Raw genomic sequence first — 12,404 nt, forward strand, 5'->3', positions numbered from 1 at the left:
TTCCCACAATTTTCTCTGGCTTTTTAACCTGCTGGTTCGTCTTCTTCTGGGATGATTGATGAGAGTTTTCTCCTTGGATTTTGTTCTCCTTTCTCCTGGATTTTAGCACCAACACCATGCACTCGCGACACGAAACCGATAGCGCGACGTAACCGATGAAATTTTCACTTTTAATGCACTAATTTATAGTTTTTTGATTAAGTTTATAGTTTTTATAGTCACTTTTAGTGCAAGATATATATAAGTTTTCACACAGAATTTATTTCTTTTTAAATTTTGTATAGGAATTTATGTGGATTACCACTTTAAACACGTTTGGGCGCCAAAAATGTACGATCAAACAACCTTGACCGTCAACCTGGGAACTCTATTTTGTCTTTTCTATGAAAAAGATAGGTAGATCCTGGTTGAGATAAATTAAGCGAAATTACTTTAGATCCTATAACTTTTAAATTACTATATTATAGCCGATATACTATAAAAGCGAAACTATAAACTTGTAGCGAACGACGAAATGAAAATGCAGCGATTTTTCCCCTAAGGGTTTTTGAACAAGAAAAGAGATTTTATTAAAGTTGAAAGCTTCTATTTATACATACATTTTATTGCAGATTTTTAGAGAGAGAAATTACGTTATTTTTAAGTAACATTTTTAAGGCGAATTCAACAATAAGTTATTATGGCGAATGGTATAAATGAAGCGCCAAATTCAAAAATAAATGTAATAAAAGTAGTAGAATTTATTCAATTTAAGAGTAAGTTAATTATTCAAAATTTAATTCAAAAATAAAGTAATTTATGATGATTTGAGCTCCAACACTTGACATGTACTAGAAAAAGATACTCCTAATCAAGATCTATCATTATAGATATAGATGAGTCATTTTGGAGCATCCTGAAGGATTTTTGATGTTCTAGACGAAAATCAAATCACACCCAAAACCTTCACCTGATCCTTCCCAACCCTCAAAATCGATCAAGACTTCAAAATAGATACTTGACATGTACTAGAAAAAGATAGTCCTAATCAAGATCTATCATTATAAATATAGATGAGTCATTTTGGAGCATCCTGAAGGATTTTTGATGTTCTAGACGAAAATCAAATCACACCCAAAACCATCACCTGATCCTTCCCAACCCCCAAAATCGATCAAGACTTCAAAATAGATACTTGACATGTACTAGAAAAAGATACTCCTAATCAAGATCTATCATTATAGATATAGATGAGTCATTTTGGAGCATCCTGAAGGATTTTTGATGTTCTAGACGAAAATCAAATCACACCCAAAACCATCACCTGATCCTTCCCAACCCCCAAAATCGATCAAGACTTCAAAATAGATACTTGACATGTACTAGAAAAAGATACTCCTAATCAAGATCTATCATTATAGATATAAATGAGTCATTTTGGAGCATCCTGAAGGATTTTTGATGTTCTAGACGAAAATCAAATCACACCCAAAACCATCACCTGATCCTTCCCAACCCCCAAAATCGATCAAGACTTCAAAATAGATACTTGACATGTACTAGAAAAAGATACTCCTAATCAAGATCTATCATTATAGATATAGATGAGTCATTTTGGAGCATCCTGAAGGATTTTTGATGTTCTAGACGAAAATCAAATCACACCCAAAACCTTCACCTGATCCTTCCCAACCCTCAAAATCGATCAAGACTTCAAAATAGATACTTGACATGTACTAGAAAAAGATACTCCTAATCAAGATCTATCATTATAAATATAGATGAGTCATTTTGGAGCATCCTGAAGGATTTTTGATGTTCTAGACGAAAATCAAATCACACCCAAAACCATCACCTGATCCTTCCCAACCCCCAAAATCGATCAAGACTTCAAAATAGATACTTGACATGTACTAGAAAAAGATACTCCTAATCAAGATCTATCATTATAGATATAGATGAGTCATTTTGGAGCATCCTGAAGGATTTTTGATGTTCTAGACGAAAATCAAATCACACCCAAAACCATCACCTGATCCTTCCCAACCCCCAAAATCGATCAAGACTTCAAAATAGATACTTGAGATGTACTAGAAAAAGATACTCCTAATCAAGATCTATCATTATAGATATAGATGAGTCATTTTGGAGCATCCTGAAGGATTTTTGATGTTCTAGACGAAAATCAAATCACACCCAAAACCATCACCTGATCCTTCCCAACCCCCAAAATCGATCAAGACTTCAAAATAGATACTTGACATGTACTAGAAAAAGATACTTCTAATCAAGATCTATCATTATAGATATAGATGAGTCATTTTGGAGCATCCTGAAGGATTTTTGATGTTCTAGGCGAAAATCAAATCACACCCAAAACCATCACCTGATCCTTCCCAACCCCCAAAATCGATCAAGACTTCAAAATAGATACTTGACATGTACTAGAAAAAGATACTCCTAATCAAGATCTATCATTATAGATATAGATGAGTCATTTTGGAGCATCCTGAAGGATTTTTGATGTTCTAGACGAAAATCAAATCACACCCAAAACCATCACCTGATCCTTCCCAACCCCCAAAATCGATCAAGACTTCAAAATAGATACTTGACATGTACTAGAAAAAGATACTCCTAATCAAGATCTATCATTATAGATATAGATAAGTCATTTTGGAGCATCCTGAAGGATTTTTGATGTTCTAGACGAAAATCAAATCACACCCAAAACCATCACCTGATCCTTCCCAACCCCCAAAATCGATCAAGACTTCAAAATAGATACTTGACATGTACTAGAAAAAGATACTCCTAATCAAGATCTATCATTATAGATATAGATGAGTCATTTTGGAGCATCCTGAAGGATTTTTGATGTTCTAGACGAAAATCAAATCACACCCAAAACCATCACCTGATCCTTCCCAACCCCAAAAATCGATCAAGACTTCAAAATAGATACTTGACATGTACTAGAAAAAGATACTCCTAATCAAGATCTATCATTATAGATATAGATGAGTCATTTTGGAGCATCATGAAGGATTTTTGATGTTCTAGACGAAAATCAAATCACACCCAAAACCATCACCTGATCCTTCTCAACCCCCAAAATCGATCAAGACTTCAAAATAGATACTTTACATGTACTAGAAAAAGATACTCCTAATCAAGATCTATCATTATAGATATAGATGAGTCATTTTGGAGCATCCTGAAGGATTTTTGATGTTCTAGACGAAAATCAAATCAGACCCAAAACCATCACCTGATCCTTCCCAACCCCCAAAATCGATCAAGACTTCAAAATAGATACTTGACATGTACTAGAAAAAGATACTCCTAATCAAGATCTATCATTATAGATATAGATGAGTCATTTTGGAGCATCCTGAAGGATTTTTGATGTTCTAGACGAAAATCAAATCACACCCAAAACCATCACCTGATCCTTCCCAACCCCCAAAATCGATCAAGACTTCAAAATAGATACTTGACATGTACTAGAAAAAGATACTCCTAATCAAGATCTATCATTATAGATATAGATGAGTCATTTTGGAGCATCCTGAAGGATTTTTGATGTTCTAGACGAAAATCAAATCACACCCAAAACCATCACCTGATCCTTCCCAACCCCCAAAATCGATCAAGACTTCAAAATAGATACTTGACATGTACTAGAAAAAGATACTCCTAATCAAGATCTATCATTATAGATATAGATGAGTCATTTTGGAGCATCCTGAAGGATTTTTGATGTTCTAGACGAAAATCAAATCACACCCAAAACCATCACCTGATCCTTCCCAACTCCCAAAATCGATCAAGACTTCAAAATAGATACTTGACATGTACTAGAAAAAGATACTCCTAATCAAGATCTATCATTATAGATATAGATGAGTCATTTTGGAGCATCCTGAAGGATTTTTGATGTTCTAGACGAAAATCAAATCACACCCAAAACCATCACTTGATCCTTCCCAACCCCCAAAATCGATCAAGACTTCAAAATAGATACTTGACATGTACTAGAAAAAGATACTCCTAATCAAGATCTATTATTATAGATATAGATGAGTCATTTTGGAGCATCCTGAAGGATTTTTGATGTTCTAGACGAAAATCAAATCACACCCAAAACCATCACCTGATCCTTCCCAACCCCCAAAATCGATCAAGACTTCAAAATAGATACTTGACATGTACTAGAAAAAGATACTCCTAATCAAGATCTATCATTATAGATATAGATGAGTCATTTTGGAGCATCCTGAAGGATTTTTGATGTTCTAGACGAAAATCAAATCACACCCAAAACCATCACCTGATCCTTCCCAACCCCCAAAACCGATCAAGACTTCAAAATAGATACTTGACATGTACTAGAAAAAGATACTCCTAATCAAGATCTATCATTATAGATATAGATGAGTCATTTTGGAGCATCCTGAAGGATTTTTGATGTTCTAGACGAAAATCAAATCACACCCAAAACCATCACCTGATCCTTCCCAACCCCCAAAATCGATCAAGACTTCAAAATAGATACTTGACATGTACTAGAAAAAGATACTCCTAATCAAGATCTATCATTATAGATATAGATGAGTCATTTTGGAGCATCCTGAAGGATTTTTGATGTTCTAGACGAAAATCAAATCACACCCCAAAACCATCACCTGATCCTTCCCAACCCCCAAAATCGATCAAGACTTCAAAATAGATACTTGACATGTACTAGAAAAAGATACTCCTAGTCAAGATCTATCATTATAGATAAAGATGAGTCATTTTGGAGCATCCTGAAGGATTTTTGATGTTCTAGACGAAAATCAAATCACACCCAAAACCATCACCTGATCCTTCCCAACCCCCAAAATCGATCAAGACTTCAAAATAGATACTTGACATGTACTAGAAAAAGATACTCCTAATCAAGATCTATCATTATAGATATAGATGAGTCATTTTGGAGCATCCTGAAGGATTTTTGATGTTCTAGACGAAAATCAAATCACACCCAAAACCATCACCTGATCCTTCCCAACCCCCAAAATCGATCAAGACTTCAAAATAGATACTTGACATGTACTAGAAAAAGATACTCCTAATCAAGATCTATCATTATAGATATAGATGAGTCATTTTGGAGCATCCTGAAGGATTTTTGATGTTCTAGACGAAAATCAAATCACACCCAAAACCATCACCTGATCCTTCCCAACCCCCAAAATCGATCAAGACTTCAAAATAGATACTTGACATGTACTAGAAAAAGATACTCCTAATCAAGATCTATCATTATAGATATAGATGAGTCATTTTGGAGCATCCTGAAGGATTTTTGATGTTCTAGACGAAAATCAAATCACACCCAAAACCATCACCTGATCCTTCCCAACCCCCAAAATCGATCAAGACTTCAAAATAGATACTTGACATGTACTAGAAAAAGATACTCCTAATCAAGATCTATCATTATAGATATAGATGAGTCATTTTGGAGCATCCTGAAGGATTTTTGATGTTCTAGACGAAAATCAAATCACACCCAAAACCATCACCTGATCCTTCCCAACCCCCAAAATCGATCAAGACTTCAAAATAGATACTTGACATGTACTAGAAAAAGATACTCCTAATCAAGATCTATCATTATAGATATAGATGAGTCATTTTGGAGCATCCTGAAGGATTTTTGATGTTCTAGACGAAAATCAAATCACACCCAAAACCATCACCTGATCCTTCCCAACTCCCAAAATCGATCAAGACTTCAAAATAGATACTTGACATGTACTAGAAAAAGATACTCCTAATCAAGATCTATCATTATAGATATAGATGAGTCATTTTGGAGCATCCTGAAGGATTTTTGATGTTCTAGACGAAAATCAAATCACACCCAAAACCATCACCTGATCCTTCCCAACCCCCAAAATCGATCAAGACTTCAAAATAGATACTTGACATGTACTAGAAAAAGATACTCCTAATCAAGATCTATCATTATAGATATAGATGAGTCATTTTGGAGCATCCTGAAGGATTTTTGATGTTCTAGACGAAAATCAAATCACACCCAAAACCATCACTTGATCCTTCCCAACCCCCAAAATCGATCAAGACTTCAAAATAGATACTTGACATGTACTAGAAAAAGATATTCCTAATCAAGATCTATCATTATAGATATAGATGAGTCATTTTGGAGCATCCTGAAGGATTTTTGATGTTCTAGACGAAAATCAAATCACACCCAAAACCATCACCTGATCCTTCCCAACCCCCAAAATCGATCAAGACTTCAAAATAGATACTTGACATGTACTAGAAAAAGATACTCCTAATCAAGATCTATCATTATAGATATAGATGAGTCATTTTGGAGCATCCTGAAGGATTTTTGATGTTCTAGACGAAAATCAAATCACACCCAAAACCATCACCTGATCCTTCCCAACCCCCAAAATCGATCAAGACTTCAAAATAGATACTTGACATGTACTAGAAAAAGATACTCCTAATCAAGATCTATCATTATAGATATAGATGAGTCATTTTGGAGCATCCTGAAGGATTTTTGATGTTCTAGACGAAAATCAAATCACACCCAAAACCATCACCTGATCCTTCCCAACCCCCAAAACCGATCAAGACTTCAAAATAGATACTTGACATGTACTAGAAAAAGATACTCCTAATCAAGATCTATCATTATAGATATAGATGAGTCATTTTGGAGCATCCTGAAGGATGTTTGATGTTCTAGACGAAAATCAAATCACACCCAAAACCATCACCTGATCCTTCCCAACCCCCAAAATCGATCAAGACTTCAAAATAGATACTTGACATGTACTAGAAAAAGATACTCCTAATCAAGATCTATCATTATAGATATAGATGAGTCATTTTGGAGCATCCTGAAGGATTTTTGATGTTCTAGACGAAAATCAAATCACACCCAAAACCATCACCTGATCCTTCCCAACCCCCAAAATCGATCAAGACTTCAAAATAGATACTTGACATGTACTAGAAAAAGATACTCCTAATCAAGATCTATCATTATAGATATAGATGAGTCATTTTGGAGCATCCTGAAGGATTTTTGATGTTCTAGACGAAAATCAAATCACACCCAAAACCATCACCTGATCCTTCCCAACCCCCAAAATCGATCAAGACTTCAAAATAGATACTTGACATGTACTAGAAAAAGATACTCCTAATCAAGATCTATCATTATAGATATAGATGAGTCATTTTGGAGCATCCTGAAGGATTTTTGATGTTCTAGACGAAAATCAAATCACACCCAAAACCATCACTTGATCCTTCCCAACCCCCAAAATCGATCAAGACTTCAAAATAGATACTTGACATGTACTAGAAAAAGATACTCCTAGTCAAGATCTATCATTATAGATAAAGATGAGTCATTTTGGAGCATCCTGAAGGATTTTTGATGTTCTAGACGAAAATCAAATCACACCCAAAACCATCACCTGATCCTTCCCAACCCCCAAAATCGATCAAGACTTCAAAATAGATACTTGACATGTACTAGAAAAAGATACTCCTAATCAAGATCTATCATTATAGATATAGATGAGTCATTTTGGAGCATCCTGAAGGATTTTTGATGTTCTAGACGAAAATCAAATCACACCCAAAACCATCACCTGATCCTTCCCAACCCCCAAAATCGATCAAGACTTCAAAATAGATACTTGACATGTACTAGAAAAAGATACTCCTAATCAAGATCTATCATTATAGATATAGATGAGTCATTTTGGAGCATCCTGAAGGATTTTTGATGTTCTAGACGAAAATCAAATCACACCCAAAACCATCACCTGATCCTTCCCAACCCACAAAATCGATCAAGACTTCAAAATAGATACTTGACATGTACTAGAAAAAGATACTCCTAATCAAGATCTATCATTATAGATATAGATGAGTCATTTTGGAGCATCCTGAAGGATTTTTGATGTTCTAGACGAAAATCAAATCACACCCAAAACCATCACCTGATCCTTCCCAACCCCCAAAATCGATCAAGACTTCAAAATAGATACTTGACATGTACTAGAAAAAGATACTCCTAATCAAGATCTATCATTATAAATATAGATGAGTCATTTTGGAGCATCCTGAAGGATTTTTGATGTTCTAGACGAAAATCAAATCACACTCAAAACCATCACCTGATCCTTCCCAACCCCCAAAATCGATCAAGACTTCAAAATAGATACTTGACATGTACTAGAAAAAGATACTCCTAATCAAGATCTATCATTATAGATATAGATGAGTCATTTTGGAGCATCCTGAAGGATTTTTGATGTTCTAGACGAAAATCAAATCACACCCAAAACCATCACCTGATCCTTCCCAACCCCCAAAATCGATCAAGACTTCAAAATAGATACTTGACATGTACTAGAAAAAGATACTCCTAATCAAGATCTATCATTATAGATATAGATGAGTCATTTTGGAGCATCCTGAAGGATTTTTGATGTTCTAGACGAAATCAAATCACACCCAAAACCATCACCTGATCCTTCCCAACCCCCAAAATCGATCAAGACTTCAAAATAGATACTTGACATGTACTAGAAAAAGATACTCCTAATCAAGATCTATCATTATAGATATAGATAAGTCATTTTGGAGCATCCTGAAGGATTTTTGATGTTCTAGACGAAAATCAAATCACACCCAAAACCATCACCTGATCCTTCCCAACCCCCAAAATCGATCAAGACTTCAAAATAGATACTTGACATGTACTAGAAAAAGATACTCCTAATCAAGATCTATCATTATAGATATAGATGAGTCATTTTGGAGCATCCTGAAGGATTTTTGATGTTCTAGACGAAAATCAAATCACACCCAAAACCATCACCTGATCCTTCCCAACCCCCAAAATCGATCAAGACTTCAAAATAGATACTTGACATGTACTAGAAAAAGATACTCCTAATCAAGATCTATCATTATAGATATAGATGAGTCATTTTGGAGCATCATGAAGGATTTTTGATGTTCTAGACGAAAATCAAATCACACCCAAAACCATCACCTGATCCTTCTCAACCCCCAAAATCGATCAAGACTTCAAAATAGATACTTTACATGTACTAGAAAAAGATACTCCTAATCAAGATCTATCATTATAGATATAGATGAGTCATTTTGGAGCATCCTGAAGGATTTTTGATGTTCTAGACGAAAATCAAATCAGACCCAAAACCATCACCTGATCCTTCCCAACCCCCAAAATCGATCAAGACTTCAAAATAGATACTTGACATGTACTAGAAAAAGATACTCCTAATCAAGATCTATCATTATAGATATAGATGAGTCATTTTGGAGCATCCTGAAGGATTTTTGATGTTCTAGACGAAAATCAAATCACACCCAAAACCATCACCTGATCCTTCCCAACCCCCAAAATCGATCAAGACTTCAAAATAGATACTTGACATGTACTAGAAAAAGATACTCCTAATCAAGATCTATCATTATAGATATAGATGAGTCATTTTGGAGCATCCTGAAGGATTTTTGATGTTCTAGACGAAAATCAAATCACACCCAAAACCATCACCTGATCCTTCCCAACCCCCAAAATCGATCAAGACTTCAAAATAGATACTTGACATGTACTAGAAAAAGATACTCCTAATCAAGATCTATCATTATAGATATAGATGAGTCATTTTGGAGCATCCTGAAGGATTTTTGATGTTCTAGGCGAAAATCAAATCACACCCAAAACCATCACCTGATCCTTCCCAACCCCCAAAATCGATCAAGACTTCAAAATAGATACTTGACATGTACTAGAAAAAGATACTCCTAATCAAGATCTATCATTATAGATATAGATGAGTCATTTTGGAGCATCCTGAAGGATTTTTGATGTTCTAGACGAAAATCAAATCACACCCAAAACCATCACCTGATCCTTCCCAACCCCCAAAATCGATCAAGACTTCAAAATAGATACTTGACATGTACTAGAAAAAGATACTCCTAATCAAGATCTATCATTATAGATATAGATGAGTCATTTTGGAGCATCCTGAAGGATTTTTGATGTTCTAGACGAAAATCAAATCACCCAAAACCATCACCTGATCCTTCCCAACCCCCAAAATCGATCAAGACTTCAAAATAGATACTTGACATGTACTAGAAAAAGATACTCCTAATCAAGATCTATCATTATAGATATAGATGAGTCATTTTGGAGCATCCTGAAGGATTTTTGATGTTCTAGACGAAAATCAAATCACACCCAAAACCATCACCTGATCCTTCCCAACCCCCAAAATCGATCAAGACTTCAAAATAGATACTTGACATGTACTAGAAAAAGATACTCCTAATCAAGATCTATCATTATAGATATAGATAAGTCATTTTGGAGCATCCTGAAGGATTTTTGATGTTCTAGACGAAAATCAAATCACACCCAAAACCATCACCTGATCCTTCCCAACCCCCAAAATCGATCAAGACTTCAAAATAGATACTTGACATGTACTAGAAAAAGATACTCCTAATCAAGATCTATCATTATAGATATAGATGAGTCATTTTGGAGCATCCTGAAGGATTTTTGATGTTCTAGACGAAAATCAAATCACACCCAAAACCATCACCTGATCCTTCCCAACCCCCCCAAAATCGATCAAGACTTCAAAATAGATACTTGACATGTACTAGAAAAAGATACTCCTAATCAAGATCTATCATAATAGATATAGATGAGTCATTTTGGAGCATCCTGAAGGATTTTTGATGTTCTAGACGAAAATCAAATCACACCCAAAACCATCACCTGATCCTTCCCAACCCCCAAAATCGATCAAGACTTCAAAATAGATACTTGACATGTACTAGAAAAAGATACTCCTAATCAAGATCTATCATTATAGATATAGATGAGTCATTTTGGAGCATCCTGAAGGATTTTTGATGTTCTAGACGAAAATCAAATCACACCCAAAACCATCACCTGATCCTTCCCAACCCCCAAAATCGATCAAGACTTCAAAATAGATACTTGACATGTACTAGAAAAAGATACTCCTAATCAAGATCTATCATTATAGATATAGATGAGTCATTTTGGAGCATCCTGAAGGATTTTTGATGTTCTAGACGAAAATCAAATCACACCCAAAACCATCACCTGATCCTTCCCAACCCCCAAAATCGATCAAGACTTCAAAATAGATACTTGACATGTACTAGAAAAAGATACTCCTAATCAAGATCTATCATTATAGATATAGATGAGTCATTTTGGAGCATCCTGAAGGATTTTTGATGTTCAAGACGAAAATCAAATCACACCCAAAACCATCACCTGATCCTTCCCAACCCCCAAAATCGATCAAGACTTCAAAATAGATACTTGACATGTACTAGAAAAAGATACTCCTAATCAAGATCTATCATTATAGATATAGATGAGTCATTTTGGAGCATCCTGAAGGATTTTTGATGTTCTAGACGAAAATCAAATCACACCCAAAACCATCACTTGATCCTTCCCAACCCCCAAAATCGATCAAGACTTCAAAATAGATACTTGACATGTACTAGAAAAAGATACTCCTAATCAAGATCTATCATTATAGATATAGATGAGTCATTTTGGAGCATCCTGAAGGATTTTTGATGTTCTAGACGAAAATCAAATCACACCCAAAACCATCACCTGATCCTTCCCAACCCCCAAAATCGACCAAGACTTCAAAATAGATACTTGACATGTACTAGAAAAAGATACTCCTAATCAAGATCTATCATTATAGATATAGATGAGTCATGTTGGAGCATCCTGAAGGATTTTTGATGTTCTAGACGAAAATCAAATCACACCCAAAACCATCACCTGATCCTTCCCAACCCCCAAAATCGATCAAGACTTCAAAATAGATACTTGACATGTACTAGAAAAAGATACTCCTAATCAAGATCTATCATTATAGATATAGATGAGTCATTTTGGAGCATCCTGAAGGATTTTTGATGTTCTAGACGAAAATCAAATCACACCCAAAACCATCACCTGATCCTTCCCAACCCCCAAAACCGATCAAGACTTCAAAATAGATACTTGACTTGTACTAGAAAAAGATACTCCTAATCAAGATCTATCATTATAGATATAGATGAGTCATTTTGGAGCATCCTGAAGGATTTTTGATGTTCTAGACGAAAATCAAATCACACCCAAAACCATCACCTGATCCTTCCCAACCCCCAAAATCGATCAAGACTTCAAAATAGATACTTGACATGTACTAGAAAAAGATACTCCTAATCAAGATCTATCATTATAGATATAGATGAGTCATTTTGGAGCATCCTGA

The sequence above is a fragment of the Eupeodes corollae genome, unplaced genomic scaffold (assembly GCF_945859685.1).
Source record: "Eupeodes corollae unplaced genomic scaffold, idEupCoro1.1 scaffold_666, whole genome shotgun sequence".
Taxonomy (NCBI): Eukaryota; Metazoa; Arthropoda; class Insecta; order Diptera; family Syrphidae; genus Eupeodes; species Eupeodes corollae.